Here is a 17,624-nt window from a genome sequence, read left to right on the forward strand (position 1 = left end):
TTCACCTTGCTTATCATTTCCATTGTTGTGCAAAATCTTTAAGTTTAATCAGGTCCCACTTGTTTACTTTTGTTTCTATTGCCATTACTCTAGGAGGTGGGTTATAGAGAATCTTGCATTGGATTTATGTCATTGACTGTTCTGCCTGTTTTCCTCCAAGAATTTTATAGTTTCTCATCTTACATTTAGGTTTTACATTTTGAGTTTATCTTTATGTATGGTGTTAGGAGGTGTTCTAACTTCATTCTTTCAAATGTAGCCATCCAGTTTTTCCAGCTCCATTTATTGCAGAGACTGTCTTCTCCCCACTGTATATTCTTGCCTCCTTTGTCAAAAATAAGGTGCCCATAGGTGCATGGATTTATTTCTGGGCTTTCTATCTTGTTCCATTGGTCTGTGTTTCTGTTTTTGTGCCAGAACCATACTGTCTTGATGACTGTAGCTTTGTAGTATAATCTGAATTCAGAAAGGTTGATTCCTCCACTCAACTCTTCTTTCTCAAGACTGCCTTGGCTTTTGGGGGTCTTTTTTGTTTCCATATGAATTGTGAAATTTTTGTTCTATTTTTGTGAAAAATGCCATTGGTAATTTGATAGGGATTGCATTGAGTCTATAGATTGCATTTGGTGGTATAGCCATTTTAACACTATTGATTCTTCCTGTCCAGAAACATGTGGTATCTCTCCATTTATGTTATCTTTGATTTCTTTTATTAGTGTCATAATTTTCTGTGTACAACTTTTTTCTCTCCTTAAGTTTATTCCTAGACATTTGATTATTTTTGTTGCAATGGTGAATGGAATTGATTCCTTAATTTCTCTTTCTGATTTTTCATTCTTAGTATATAGAAATTCAAGTGATTTCTGTGTATTGATTTTGCATCCTGAAACTTTGCTAAATTCACTGATTAGCTCTAGTAATTTTCTGATACTATCTTTAGGATATTCTGTGTACAATATCATGTCATCTTATATGATACTGTGAAAGCTTTACTTCTTTTCTGATCTGGATGCCTTTTATTTCTTTTTCTACTCTGATTGCTGTAGACTTACAGAACTATGTTGAATAATAGAGGTGAAAGTGGACACCCTTGTCTTGTTCCTGATCTTAGGGGGAATGCTTTCAGGTTTTCAGCCTTGAGAATAATGTTTGCTGTAGGTTTATCATATATGGCCTTTACTATGTTGAGTTAGGTTCCTTCTATGCCAATTTTTTTTGAAGAGTTTTAATCATAAATTGTACTGAATTTTGTCAAAGCCTTTTTCTGCAACTATTGGGATTATTATATGGTTTTTATCTTTCAGTTTGTTAATATGGTGTATCACATTGAATTATTTGTGTATATTAAAAAATCCTTGCATAACTGGAATAAACCCAACTTGATCACAGTGTATGAGCTTTTTGATGTGTTGCTGAATTCTGTTTGCTAATTATTTGTTGAGGATTTTTGCATCTATGTTCATCAGTGATATTGGCTGCTAGTTTTCTTTGTTTGTGTTGTCTTTGCCTGGTTTTGGTATCAGGGTGATGGTGGCCTCATAGAATGAGATGGAAGTGTTCCTTCCTCTGCAATCTTTTGAAAAAGTTTTAGAAAGATAGGCATTAGCTCTTCTCTAAACGCTTGATAGAATTCTCCTGTAAAGCCATCTGGTCCTGGACTTTTGTTTTTGACAGAAATCTTTGATCACAGATTCAATTTCAGTGCTTGTAATTGTGTTGTTCGTAATTTCTATTTCTTCCTGGTTCAGTCTTGGAAGATAGAACTTTTCTAAGAATCTGTCCATTTCTTCCAGGTTATCTATTTCATTGCCATATAGTTGTTCATAACAGTCTCTTATAATTCTTTGTATTTTGCACTATCTGTTGTAACCTCTCCTTTTTCATTTCTAATTTTGTTGTTTTGATCTTCTTTATTTTTTTCTTGATGAGTCTGGCTAAAGGCTTATCAATTTTGTTTATCTTCTCAAAGAACCAGCTTTTAGTTTTATTAATCTTTACTATTGTTTCTTTCATTTCTTTTTCATTTATTTCTGCTCAGATCTTTATGATTTTTTTCCTTCTACTAATTTTGTTTTTTGTTTTGTTTTGTTTTTCTTTTTCCAGTTGTTTTAGGTGTAAAGTTAGGTTGTCTATTAGCTGTTTTCCGTGTTTCTTGAGGTAAGATTGTATTGCTATGAACTTCCCTCTTAGAACTGCTTTTGCTGCATCTCATAGGTTTTGAGTTGTTTTATTATCATTTGTTTTTAGAAATTTTTTGATTTCCCTTTTGATTTCTTCAGTAACCTGTTGGTCATTTAGAAATGTTTTGTTTAATCTCCACGTTTGTGTTTCTTACAGTTTTTTTTCTTGCAATCGATATCTAGTCTCATAGCATTGTGGTTGGAGAAGATGCTTGATATGATTTCAATTTTCTTAAATTTACTGAGGTTTGATTTGTGACCCAAGATGTGGTCTATCCTGGAGAATGTTCCATGTGCACTTGAGAAGAAGGTGTATTCTTCTGCATTTGAATGAAATGTCTGAAGATATCAATGAGATCTATCTCATCTAATGTATCATTTAAGACTTGTGTTTCCTTATTAATTTCCTGTTTTGATGATTTGTCCATTGGTGTGAGTGGGGTGTTAAATTCTCCTACTATTATTGTGTTACGGTTGATTTCTCCTTTTATGTCTGTTAGTGTTTGTCTTATGTATTGAGATGCTCCTATGTTGGGTGCAAAGATATTTACAATTGTTATGTTTTCCTGTTGGATTGATCCCTTGATCATTATGCAGTGTCCTTCTTTGTCTCTTGTAATCTTCTTTATTTTGAAGTCTATTTTGTGATAGGAGGATTGCTACTCCAGCTTTCTTTTGCTTCCCATTTGCATGGAATATATTTTTCCATCCTCTCACTTTCAGTTTGTATGTGTCTTGAGGTCTAAAGTGGGTTTTTTGTAGAGAGTGTATATATGGGTCTTGTTTTTGGATCCATTCAGCTAGTCTGTGTCTTTTGGTTAGAGCATTTAGTACATTTACATTTAAAGTAATTATTGATATGTATGTTCCTATTGACATTTTCTTAATTATTTGGGGTTGATTTTGTAGATCTTTTTTCTTCTCTTGTATTTCTTGACTATGTAAGTCCCTTTAACATTTGTTGTAAAGCTGGGTTGGTGGTACTGAATTCTCTTAACTTTTGCTTGTCTGAAAAGCTTTTGATTTCTCCATCAATTTTGAATGAGATCCTTGCCAGGTACAGTAATCTTGGTTGCAGATTTTTCCCTTTCAGTATTTTAAATATATCCTGCCATTCCCTTCTGGCCTGCAGTTTCTGCTGAAAGATCAACTGTTAAGGATATGAGGTTTCCCTTGTATGTTACTTGTTGCTTCTCTCTTGCTGCATTTATATTCTTTCTTTGTGTTTTGTCTTTGTTAGTTTAATTAGTATGTGTCTTGGCATGTTTCTCCTTGGGTTTATCCTGTATGGGACTCTTTGTGCTTCTTGGACTTGATTATTTCCTTTTCCATGTTGGGGGAATTTTCAAGTATAATATCTTCAAAAATTTTCTCAGAGCCTTTCTTTTTCTCTTCTTCTAGGACTCCTAAAATTCAAATGTTGGTGCGTTTGATATTATCCCAAAGGTCTCTGAGACTATCCTCAGGTCTTTTCATTCTTTTTACTCTATTTTGCTTTTCAGAAGCTATTTCCACCATTTTATCTTCCAGCTCACTGATTTGTTCTGTTTCAGATATTTTGCTATTAATTCCTTCTAGAGTGTTTTTAATTTCAGTAATTGTGTTGTTTGTCTCTGTATGTTTATTCTTTAATTCTTCTAGGTCTTTGTTAATTGATTCTTGCATTTTCTCCATTCTGTTTACAAGGTTTTTTTTGTCATCTTTACTATCATTATTCTGAATTCTTTTTCCTCTTCATTTATTTGGACTTCTGTGTTTCTAGTTTGTTCCTTCATTTATATGGTATTTCTCTGCCTTTTCATTATTTTTTTTTAACTAATTGTGTTTGAGGTCTCCTTTTCCCAGGCTTCAAAGAAAGTTGAATTCTTTCCTTGAAGAAGGTTGAATTTTTTTCTTCCTTTTGGTTTCTGCACTCCTAAGGTTGGTTGGCACCCCACTCCAGTACTCTTGCCTGGAAAATTCCATGGATGAAGGAGCCTGGTAGGCTGCAGTCCATGGGCTCACTAAGAGTTGGACACGACTGAGTGACTTCACTTTGACTTTTCACTTTCATGCATTGGAGAAGGAAATAGCAACCCCCTCCAGTATTCTTGCCTAGAGAATCCCAGGGATGGGGGAGCCTGGTGGGCTGCCATCTATGGGGTTGCACAGAGTCGGACACGACTGAAGCGACTTAGCAGCCAGGTTGGTCCAGTGCTTTGTATAGGGTGAGATTTGTGCTGAGTTTTTGTTTGTTTGTTTTTCCTCTGATGGGCAAGGCTGAATGAGGTGGTAATCCTGTCTGCCGGTGATTGTGTTTATATTTTTGTTTTATTTGTTGTTTATATGAGCCTTCCTGCACAGGGTGCTATTGGTGGTTGGGTGATGCTGGGCCTTGTATTCAAGTGGTTTCGTTTATGTGAGTTCTCACTATTTTATGCTCCCTAGGGTTAGTTCTCTGATAGTCTAGGGTCTTGGAGTCAGTGCTCCCTCTCTAAAGGCTCAGGGCTTGATCTCTGGTCAGGAATGAAGATTTTGCAAGTGGTTTTCTATGACATTAAGGGAGAATAAAACAAATATCCAAAAACCAGAAATCAAAGATGAACCCCAGACAAGTGGCAGTTACAAAATCAGGCAAGTAATTATTAAAATAATGGTATATACACCCATGAGAAAAGCAAAACAGTCCAACAAAAATGAACACAGTAGATTGACCCAGCAAACAAAGGAAATCAAAAGTTATATTTACCAGTTAAGACAAAACTAACTAAAGCACAAACTGGAAAACAAAACTAAAGCAAGGTGCCAACTGGGGGATAAAGCAATGAAAACAAAACTAACAAATATGTTGAGAGGAAAAGAAAGAAAGAAAAGAAATAAAGAGTAGATATGTAAAGTTAAATAGGGGTAGATGAAGAAGATTTATGTACATCAAATATTAACTACAAGGGGAAAAGTATAGTAGGAAAGGCAAACAAAGGAATAAATGTAGAAAAAAATAATTATAGGTTTAAAAAATTAAAATTAAAAAGAGAGAGAGAAAGGAATATTCCACAGAACTGCAAAAGCCCTCCATAGAGGTAGAGGTTTATAACAACAATAAAAACATGTGAGAAAGAAAAAAAGCTTAACTGGATTTCATAGTGTCAATAAATCCGACAACTACAACAGAGAGGGAAAAAACGTTGGCGGGGAGAAAAAAAAAAATCCAAAAGAATCTGAAGAACAAGTCAAAACGTAAGAATAATAGATGTTTTTCTTGTGTCACTGCTGTCAGAGTCCTTTCCCTGTGGGAGCCACAGTCCACCTCACCTCCCTCGGATGCCCTCCAACACCATGCTGATCTCCGGACCTGCTGTGGAGGCAGCTCAGATTCTAATCTGGTCCTACTCCTGTGTGTTCTTGCCTCCAATGTCCACAGCTACCAGAGCTAGTGTTTTCTTTTGTGGGAGCTCTCAATGACCTTTTATATATTCCACAGACACAGAGTCTGCCTAGTTGATGGTGTAGATTTAATCTGCAGCTTGTACAGCTGGTGGGAAAGTTTTGGGTCTTCTTCCTTAGTCACACTGTCCCTGGGTTTCAATTGTGGTTTTATTCCCACCTCTGTATGTGGGTTGTCCACTGGGGTTTGCTCCTGAGGCTGCCCTGGAGGACTTGGGTTTGCCCCTGTGAGGGCCGGGTGTGGAGGTGGTGCAGCTGCTTGGGTCACAGGGGTTCTGGCAGCACCAGGTACTCAGGGGGGTTGGTGGCTAGGGCAGCAGGAAATATAGTGATCTAGAAGAGTATGGCAACCAGTATTGACCAATACACTCCAGTATTCTTGCCTGGAGAACCCCCTTCCCTGACAGAGAAGCCTGGCAGGCCACAGTCTACAGGGTTGCATACAGTCGGACTGAAGCGACCATGTGCGCATAGACCCAAGATGGTTTTTTTTTTTTGCCTGTGGCAGTTCTGCCCCAGTGAGGATTGAGCATGAATATTGTGCAGCTTCCCAGCTTGCAAGAACCCTGATGGTGCAAAGTGTGGAGGGACACGGACAGCCTCCATGGCAGGAGTCATAGCCCTATCACAGTTTTTTTTCAAGCCTCTTGTAGCTGGTGATCAGAAGGCCTATTTGGCCAGTCTTTCTCCATAGCTCTGCCCTTTCAGGCACATAGAGGGACCCCCTGGCTGGGGTCTTACTCTGTAGATAGTCACATCAGGCACTTAAAGGGGTAACCCTGGGTGGGGTCTTACTCTGTAATTCAGTGCATCAGGTGTTTGATGGGCCAATCTTTCTATTGTTCAGCTGCCAATACTGGTGTGTGGGGAGAGAGGCTATGGTGATGGCTCCACCCCCTACACGTGACCTGTCCAATTATCCTCTGAGTGCAGAACGTCTAAACCCAATGCAAGACCCTCGTGCACAAGCCTGCCCAGGCCTGGCTTCTCTGCCTCAAGAATGATGCCCTGTGCACAGGAAGCCTGTCTCCTCAAGCCCTCCATAGCTCCCATCCCACTTCCAGAAGAGTTTCTGAAACCTCACCGCCACCCCCGCCCCACCCACCCTTTCTCTCCATCTCCACTGTAGACCACCTAGTGCAAGCCATCACCATTTCTCACCCACACTCAACAAGCCCTTTGTATCTTGTCTGTCTCTCATTATTTCTCCATATGATCAAAAGAGGAAACGTTTGACCCTGAAAACCAGTTCTCCTGTTTCCATTTTTCTAATGGCTTCTCATGACCCTTAGAAAGAGAAAGCCCTCTCCTCTCTCCCCAGCAGAGTCCTAGCCTCTGTCTCTCCCAGCCTTGGGGACAAGCTGCCACCTGTGCTGGAGCCTTGTCCTCTGCATCCGCTTGGGCACCCCCTTCGCTGGTGGATGCTGCTCCCGCTTTATTCTCAGCCTAACTGTTCTGTCCTTGGGGCACCTTCCCCTCCTCCCCTGGCCCCAGAAGTCCTGGATCCACTGCCAGCAGCATCCAGATCATCTCTGTTGTGAAACTTGTCACCTCCCCTTGCCCATTGCCCATCCGATTTCCAGAAGGTAGAGGCTGTCCTGCACTTACACTGGTGCCAACCCTCGGACCTGGGTCCATGTCTTACCTCATCATTAAAACCACCACTTCTCAAACTGACTGCTTTTTTCTTTTTTCAGGAGCACCTCCGTTGAGTCAGGTCCTTCTGGATTTTGCATCAGGCTTCTTTTTACCATCAGTCCTTCTTCTTACCATCAGTCCTTCTTCATCCAGACCATTTTCCACATGATTTCCATAGTTCTAAAGTTTTCCATGATGAAAACTGATGTTCCTTGGCACAGCAGAGGGTGGCTGGCAGACTGGCACTTGCCCTCCAGCATGTGTCTATGCAACGTGTTCTATCACAGTGTCCAACACTCTCACCGCAACATCTCCCCTTCACCACACTTTGGTCTTCAGTCATCTTCTCCTCCAGGATTATGTCACCAGTCCAAAAAGTCAGAGACCCCTTCCAGGTGCTCCCAGTATCCAACATACTTCCAGGAGACACCTAACCTTCACCTTGGAAAAATTAGTTTGCTGCTTGCTACCCTAATGGCCTGAAGGCAAGACCTTCCTTTTGTGTGTCTTATATCCCCAGCCATGGGTGACAGGAGTGCAAGGGGAGGATACTCAAGGCGAGTTGTTGGTCAATTGCAGTAAATTAACAAAGGACTTGTGTGGGCAGGACTGGCTGCTACCCCTTAAACAGAGCAAGAAGCTCTTACATTATCCTTTAACAGTATCCTGATCTTCAGCTGCATTGTGTGATATCAGTGGTCTAGGGACCACATCAACAGAAACTTCACAAAATCTAGCTCCCTGACAGTTGTGAAAGGATCCAGCCCTCCTGGTTTCAGAGTCACCCATAAAAAGTGTACTTTAAATTAGGCTGGTGTATAATTACAGCATTTCCCCTCTGCTCATGTCTATGCATTGTTTTCTTGCTGAAATGTGATTATTAGGTACAATAATAATAATAATAAAAGTCTTCCTAGTTGCTTGTTGCTGTGAGACCAAGGTGCTGATTTAATTGCTCTGTTGACAGCAATTATTCAATCTAATTTTGTTTCCAAAAAGAGTATTAGGATACAGAGGTCTGAATTTTCAAACATGCCAGTTCACTCTAGGTACCCCAGCTCAGGCCACCTTCCCCTTGTATATTTATTTTTACATTTTTTCTCATTTCAAAAGTAATTTGAAGGATATTTATCCTAGAAGTCTGAGCTTATCCGGCATTAAAAAGCATTTTTAGTCTATAATTCATTCAGATTTTATTAGTTTTTACCTTTTCTTCTTTTTCTGCTCCAGAGTCACATCCAGGATCCCACATTCCATGTAGTAGTCGTGTCTTTCTAGGCTCCTCTTGGCTATAACAGGTTCTCAGACCATCCTTGTTTTTGATGACCTTGGCCATTTTGAGGAGTACTGGTCAGGTAGAATGTCCTTCAGTTTGGATTAGTCTCATATTTTTCTCACCTTTATGCTACATTTGTGGGTTCTTGGGAAGACCAAAGAGGTAAATTGCCTTTCCTGTCATATCACATCAAGGGGACACAGGATCCATGTGACTCATCCCTGCTGAAGCTGACCTCCATCATCTAGATGAAATCCTGTTAGTTGGGTTTCCCCACTGTAGAATTCTCCTACTTCCCCTTCTCATGTTGTGCTCTTTGGAAGGAAGTCTCTTAGCAAGAAGGTCCACACTTATGGGCTGGGGTGATAGGTGCCCCCTCTTTGAGGGCAGAAAGGCCACATAAATTGTGTGGAATTCTTTTATATGAACATTTGTCTACTCCCACTATATATATATATATATATATATATATATATATATATATATATTTCTATCAGTATGGAATCATGGACATTTATTTTTTTTTATTTTATTTTATTTTTAAACTTTACATAATTGTATTAGTTTGCCCGGGTTATAGTCCAATATGATGTCATTGACTTCGTTGCCAAATTTTTCCAGGTTTGACCAATGTCCCTTTGAAAAACCTGTCCTTTGGTTTGCTGAGCACTATAAGATGTTCTCACCTCATCCTATGCCCCAGCCTGGAATCGGGCACTCTATAACAGTCCTGCTTCTCTTAACTAGAGAATGATGTGAAACCAACCTCTGGGCACTAAGTGTGCTTGTTGCCACTGGGGTGAAGAATTTACAGGAGTGTTGTTCCATTCAAAATACATGCAGGGTCATATGATCTTTCAATATCACTCCTGAGCATTTATCTGTCATCCCCCAGAATCAGGGTCCTTTCCATTGAATTGGCTCTTCACAACAGGTGGCTAAAGGACTGGAGCTTCAGCTTCAGCATCAGTCCTTCTGATGAATATTTGGGCTTGATTTCCTTTAGGATTGACTGATTTGATCTCCTTGCTGTCCAAGGGACTCTCAAGAGTCTTCTCCAGCACCACAATCTGAAAGCATCAATTCTTTGGCACTTAGCCTTCTTTATGGTCCAACTCTCACATCCATACATGACTACTGGGAAAAGCCATAGTTTTGGCCTTTGTGGCAAAGTGATGTCTCTGCTTTTCAATACTCAGTCTATGTTTCTCTGGCGGCTCAGACAGTAAAGAATCCATCTGCAATGCAGGAGACCTAGCTTTGATCCCTAAGTTGGGAAGATCCTCTGGAGGAGGGCATGGCAACCCACTCCACTATTCTAGCCTGGAGAATCCCCAGGGACAGAGAAGCCTGGCAGGCTACAGTCCATAGGGTTGCTAAGAGTCAGACATGACTGAGTGACTAAGCACCCAAGTTTGCCATAGGTTTCCTTCCGAAGAGCAAGCAGCTTTTAATTTCATGGCTTTAGTCACCATCCTCAGTGATTTTGGTGCCCACGAAAATAAAATCTGTGACTGTTTCCGCTTTTCCCCCATCTATTTACCATGAAGTAATAGGTCCAGATGCCAAGATCTTAGTTTCTTGAATGTTGAGTTTTAAGCCATCTTTTTCACTCTCCTCTTTCACCTTCATCAAGAGGCTCTTTAGTTCCTCTTCACTTTTTACCATTAGAGTGGTATCATCTGCATATCTGAAGTTATTGCTATTTCTCACAGCAATCTTGTTTCATCCAGTTCAGCATTTTGCATGACGTCTTTTGCATAGAAGTTAAATAAGCAGGGTGATGAAATACAGCCTTGTCACTCTCCTTTCCCGAAGTTGAACCCATCTGTTTTCCATGTCCAGTTTAAATGTTGCTTCTTGACCTGTATAAAAGAAGATATACATACAAACCTGACCTGTATACAGGTTTCTCTTTAGGCAGATAAGGTGGTCTGGTATTCCCAGCTCTTTAAAATTTTTCCACAATTTGTTGTGATGCATACAGTCAAAGGCTTTAGTGTAGTCAACGAAGCAGAAGTAGATGTTTTTCTGGGATTATCTCGATTTCTCTATGATCCAACAAATGTTTACAAGTTGATCTCTGGTTTCTCTGCCTTTTCTAAATTCAGCTTGAACATCTGTAAGTTCTCAGTTCACATACTGCTGAAGTCTAGCTTGAAGGATTTTGAGCATAACCTTGGTAGAATGTGAAATGAGTGCAATTGTACAGTAGTTTGAACCTTGTTTGGTCTTGCCTTTCTTTGGGATTGAAATGAAAGCTGACCTTTTCCAGTCCTGTGGCCACTGCTGAGTTTTCCAATATGCTGACATATTGAGTGCAACACTTTCACAGCATCATCTTTTAGGTTTTGAAATAGCTCAGCTAGAATTCCATCACATCCCCTAGCTTTGTTTGTAGTAATTCATCCTAAGACCCACTTGACTTCACACTCCAAGATGTCTGGTTCTAGGTGAGTGACCACATCGACATGGTTTTCTGGGTCATTAAGACTTTTTTTTGTATAGTTCTTCTCTGTATCCTTGCCACTTCTTAATTTCTTTTGCTTCCATTAGGTCCTTACCATTTCTGTACTTTATCATGCCCATTCTTGTATAAAATGTTCCCTTGACATCTCCAATTTTCTTGAATAGAATTCTAGTGTTTTCCATTCCATTGTTTCCCTCTATTTCTTTGCCCTGTTCACTTAGGAAAGCTTTCTTATTTCTCCTTACTCTTCTCTGGAACTCTATATTCAGTTAAGTGTATCTTTCCCTTTCTCCCCTTACTTTCACTTCCATTCTTTTCTCAGCTATTTGTAAAGCCTCCTCAGGTAACCACTTTGACTTCTTGGATTTCTTTCTATTAGGGATGCTTTTGGTCACAACTTCCTGTACAGTGTAATGAACTGCTTGTCCATAGTTCTTCTGGCATTCTGTCTACCAGATCTAATCCCATCACCTCCACTGTATAATTATAAGGAATTTGATTTAAATAAACTTTGTTTTTAAAATAACAAGTATTTACATACCAAAAAATACAAGTAAACCTATTTGCAAAACAGAAAAAGATTCAGAAGTAGAAAACAAACTTATGATTATCAAAGAGGAAAGGAGGGAGAGGAATAAATTAATTTGTATTAACAGATACACATCACTATATATAAAATAGGTAACTATATATAAAATAGGTAACCAATTGTTTAGCACAGGAAACTGTATTCAATAATTTGCAATCACCTATAATGGAAAAGAATCTAAAATATATATGTAGTATGTATATAAAGTATAAAATGTACATATTAAAATATATATCTGAATCAGTTAGCTGTACACCTGAAACTAACACAACCCTGTGAATTTACTATGCTTCAATTAAAAATGGTTAAATAATTAAGAATTAATATTTTAAATGTATGTATACATATGCAAGCATGTTGTTCCATTCAAATTGTATTAAAAATATTCTCCCCAATACTATTTGTTTTCAATAAACTCAAAGTATAAAAAATGTATTTATCATGTTTTTTATACTTTATTAAATTTTCCAACATTACTGCTTCTTTAACAAGATAACTTTTTTCTTGTTTGACAAACTACTACTACTGTTCATCTCTCCTAAGCACATACATGAAATTCCAAAGGCATAGCTGAAATCTAACTTTTGTTTTATCAGTTTCAGTTTTACCTCCTCTTCTTATTTATCATCCAATGTAAAAGAGGTTCAGTATCTCCCTTCTAAAATCATCTTAATGATTATTTCATTTTCCATTATTTGAGCTGATTCTAGTGCTACCCAGACTTTCTTGTCCAGCAGCTACAACTTCAGGGTGGAAGAGGCATCATGACTTTGCACGTGGGTAAGGTAATGCATTCTGGATTGCTTCCAGTCTAATCAGGACATTGGCTGACCTTCCTGGTAGTAGCAGTACATTTAAGTAATGTCTTCAGTAAATGGTCTATAGTGAATCTCAAGTGCATTTCCTGGATCATCACTGAAAGTTCAGAGCTCAGAATCTTATGAAAATAGCTTAAGCTTCTTCTTCTTCTTTTTTTTCTAGGCATGTTACTTCGCTCTTAATTGCATTATTTTTTGATATTTCATCTGCCACTTTCCTGTAGCCTTGTTAGACTGAATTACTTCCAAGACTGAATTTAATTGTTGACTTTACCTGGAATAAAGCTATATGAGGTATATCAGAAACATCCCTGCTAAATATGAGACTTCACTCTTTCTAAATTAGAGAATAACTTTATATCTGTACATTTAGATGAGGGTTGAAATGCCATGAGAACACAGGTGTACCCTGATTCTTGAGCTCCTGATTCGTGCAAAATGTTGAAAGTGCCAGCATTTTCTCAGGAAGGATTACTGGTCTATTCTGACATCTTTTATTCAGGATGCATGAGGCCAATGGAGATGAGAAAACTGTAGAAAAGAAAGATATCAACTCCAACCATTTATTAGAGTTTGTATATAATATGGGGCAGATTTACCCAGATATATAGCATCCTTCCCCTGTAATTTTATATCAAGTGATCTCTTGTCTAATTATTCAGCAAATGCTAAGTGAATATCTACTCTGTGCCATACACACACTGGGGCTGGGCAGTCAAGGAGGCAGAACTCCTTCCCCAGTGCTGGCACCTGATGCTTGTCCCTGTGTATCCTCAGGGCCGAGGGCCAGCTGGAGGATCTGCACTGGTTTGGAGCTAAATAAATCAAGGGGAGCCAAGTTTATCTAATCTGACTACATCATGAGTGAGTGGATCTCAAATTTCTTATCTGTAGCCTTGAATTACACTATAGTTCTGTTAGAAGTATTTACTTATTATTATGTTTTACTGTCAGTTACCACTTGTCTCACTGTCTCATTGACATATATCCCACAAGGAGTCATTAACTGCACATTCAAAAGTTCCAGCTCTGTTGGGTGTGAGCCCACTGAGGTGGTATTTTAAATTCTTCCATTTCGTGCCAGACACGACAGCCTTGAAAGGAAGCAAGTGATTACCATGGCATTCAAAGATAGAAATCTGAATGCCATGAGCAGAATGTCACCACTTGCAGTCATAGCTGAAAGCCATTTGGGCAATGTGAATTTTTTAATCATGCTTTAGGAATGTAAAACATAACTACATTTTTTAATTGTTAAGTTAAACTTTATCAGTTTCGGACATCAAAAAACAAAAAACCCACACCCTAATTCTCAGTCCTTCTAGAGCAGATTCTAACAATGGATGTAAGTCTTTGATCTGTACAATGTGTTAACTCTGGGACTACCAGGCTTACTCCTTCCCTGCCCAGTGAGACTGGATATGTCTGCTTGTACAGTGAGCTCAGAGTGCTGAGGAAAGTTGAGACAAATTCAGAGCACTAGGCATCCTGGGTCCAGGAGGAGGCAATGCCTCTCAACAAGCACGGGCTCCCAGTTCAAGGCAGGGTTCTGGATACTGGCAGGCCCAGTCCCGTGATGTTAGCACCCATGCAATGTTCAAGACACACTGGTGCTAAAAATTTATTGTTGTTTATCTTAAATTCAAATTTTGCTGGGCATCCTGTGTCTTATCCACTTCTCATAGTGAGAAGACACCTCCCAGTGAGATCCAGGGACAAGAGGGGTAAGAGAATGTGCTTTCTATCACCTTGTGATGAGGGGCCTCAGAAATTGGCTGCTGCAAGAGGCCAAACAGTCCCAGAGAAGGGACTTCCTTGGATTGAAATGAAGAGTGGACAGCACTTGTGTCCTTCATCTTCATTGCGAGATAAAGGAAGCCACTGCAGAGCCAGTCCTCCTGGAACACACAGATGCCCCTTGATCCTAATTCTTCCCCCCCCCCCCCAGTTTTATTGAGAAATAATTGATATACATCACTGCATAAGTTTAAGGCATATATAGAGCATGATGATTTGATTTCTATATATTGTTAAACGATTACTACAGTAGGTTCAGCTGACATTCATTTTCTTATATATAGACAGAAAAAAAGAAAAGAAAGAAAAATGGAAAAAAATATTCTCTAATGTTGAGAACTCATATGATTTACTCTCACCATCTGTCCTCTTAACAACTTAATGCAGCAGTGTTAACAACTTAACGGTAGTGTTAGCTGTAGTCATCATACAGTTCATCACATCCCTAGTAGTTATTTCTCTTATAACTAAAAGTTTGTTCCTTTTGACCATGACATCCAGTTTTCCCTCCTTCTAACCTTCACTTCTGGTAATCACAAGCCTGATCTCTTCTTTTATGAGTTTGGCATTGTTTTAGATTTCACATACAAGTAATATCATATATATTTGTCCTTCTCTGTTTGACATATTTCACTTAGCATAACGACTTCAAGGTCTGTCTATGGTGTTGCCAATGGTAGAATTTTCTAATTTTTTGGCTAAATAATATGCCACATATTCTTACCTGGAAAATCCGATGGATAGAGGAGCTTAGTGGGCTACAGTTCATGGGGTCACAAAGAATCAGACATGACTGAGCTACTGACCATATATATATTCAGTTCAGTTCAGTCACTCAGTCATGTCCAACTCTTTGTGACCCCATGGTCTGCAGCATGCCAGGCCTCCCTGTCCATCACTAACTCCCAGAGTTTACCCAAACTCATGTCCATTGAGTCAGTGATGCCATCCAACCATCTCATCCTCTGTCATCCTCTTCTCCTCTCGACTTCATCTTTCCCAGCATCAGGGTCTTTTCAAATGAGTCAGCTCTTCACATCAGGTGGTTAAAGTATTAGATTTTCAGCTTCAACATCAGTCTTTCCAATGAATGTTCAGGACTGGTTTCTTTAGGATGGACTGGTTGGATCTCCTTGCAGTCCAGGGGACTCTCAAGAGTCTTCTCTAATACCACAGTTCAAAGGCATCAATTCTTTGGCACTCAGCTTTCTTTATGGTCCAACTCTCACATCCATACATGACTACTGGACACCACAGCCTTGACTAGATAGACCTTTGTTGGCAAAGTAATGTCTCTGCCTTTTAATATGCTGTCTAGGTTGATCATAACTTTTCTTCCAAGGAGTAAGCATCTTTTAATTTCATGGCTGCAGTCATTATCTGCAGTGATTTTGGAGTCCAAAAAAATACAGTCTGCTACTGTTTACCTATGTATTTGCCATGAAGTGATGGGACCAGATGCCATCCATGATCTTAGTTTTCTGAATGTTGAGGTTTAAGCTAACTTTTTCACTCTCATCTTTCACTTTCATCAAGAGGCTCTTTAGTTCTTCACTTTCTGCCGTAAGGGTGGTGTCATCTGCATATCTGAGGTTATTGATATTTCTCCCAGCAATCTTGATTCCACCTTGTGCTTCAACTAGCCCAGCTACAGATTTCTCAAGAGGCAGGAAAGATGATCTGGTACTCCCATCTCTTTCAGAATTTTCCACAGTTTGTTGTGATCCACACAGTCAAAGGCTTTGGCACAAATAGATAAAGCAGAAATAGATGTTTTTCTGGAACTCTCTTGCTTTTTCCATGATCCAGTGGATGTTGACATTTTAATCTCTGGTTCTTCTGCTTTTTCTAAAAGCAGCTTGAACATCTGGAAGTTCACGGTTCACGTATTGCTGAAGCCTGGCTTGGAGAATTGTGAGCATTACTTTACTAGCATGTGAGATGAGTGCAATTGTGCGGTACTTTGAACATTCTTTGGCGTTGCCTTTCTTTGGAATTGCAATGAAAACTGAGCTTTTCCAGTCCTGTGGTCACTGCTGAGTTTTCCAAATTTGCTGGCATATTGAGTGCAGCACTTTCACAGCATCATCTTTGAGGATTTGGAATAGCTCAACTGGAATTCCATCACCTCCACTAGCTTTGTTCATAGTGATGCTTTCTAAGGTGCACTTGACTTCACATTCCAGGATGTCTGGCTCTAGGTGAATGATCACACCATCACAATTATCTGGGTCATGAAGATGTTTATATATGTATATATATATATATATATATATACACACACACACACACACACACACACATGTGGAAGAACAGATAGAAATGTTGCCACATACACATATATGTGTATATAAGTATGGTAACATTTATGTATATATTATATATATATATGTATTTATATATATATATGTATTTATGTATATATATAAATATATATACATATCACATATATGTATTTCATACCTCAGTGAATACTTAGGTTGTCTCTGTGTCTTAGTTATTGTAAATAATTCTGTAATGAACATTGGGGTTGGGTATGCGTATCTTTTCAAATTATCATTTCAGTTTCCTTTGGTTATATTCTCAGGACTGAAAATGCTGAATCATACAGTTCATTTTTAGGTTTTGAGGAACCACCATATTGTTTTCCATAATGGCTGCACCAATTTACATTTCCATTAAAATCATGCACAAATTTTCCCTCTCTTGGCATCCTCACCAGCATTTATTTCTTATCTTTTTGATAATCACCATTCCAACAATTGTGATGTGATACCTCATAGTAGTTTTATTTTTCATTTCCCTAATGACTGGGATGTTTAGCATCTTTTCATGTATTTTGTCGACCTTTGTGTTTTTCTTTGAAGATATATCTATTCAGGTCCTTTACCCATTTTTAGATTGGGTTCTTTGTTTGTTTGCTACTGAGTGGATTGTATAGGTTCTTTATAAATTTGGATTAGCCCCTTATCAAATTTTCAAATTTTCCCTATTCCATAGGTTGTCTTTTCACTTTGTTGATGGTTTAAAGAAGAACAAAGCAGAAGGCATCATACTTCCTGATTTCAAGATATACTATAAAACTACAGTCATCAAAACAGTATGGCACTGATGTAAAAACAGACAAATAGACGAATGGAACAGAATCAAAAGCCCAGAAACAAACCCAAGTGTATGCAACCAACTAATATTTGACCAAGAATACTCAATGCAGAAAAGATAGTCTTCAAGAACTGGTGCTGGGATAATGGGATAATTGGATATTCATAAATAAAAGAATGAAACTGGATTGATTCATAGTTCACAGCACTTACAAAAAGTAACTCAAAATGGATTTTCTTAAAAATGTAAGCTTTGAACCAATAAACTTACCAGGCAATCCAAGGAAACAAACATAAGGAAACAAATATATAAACAAATATATAAAAATATA

The sequence above is a fragment of the Bos indicus genome, chromosome 21, assembly GCF_029378745.1.
Source record: "Bos indicus isolate NIAB-ARS_2022 breed Sahiwal x Tharparkar chromosome 21, NIAB-ARS_B.indTharparkar_mat_pri_1.0, whole genome shotgun sequence".
Classification (NCBI taxonomy): domain Eukaryota; kingdom Metazoa; phylum Chordata; class Mammalia; order Artiodactyla; family Bovidae; genus Bos; species Bos indicus.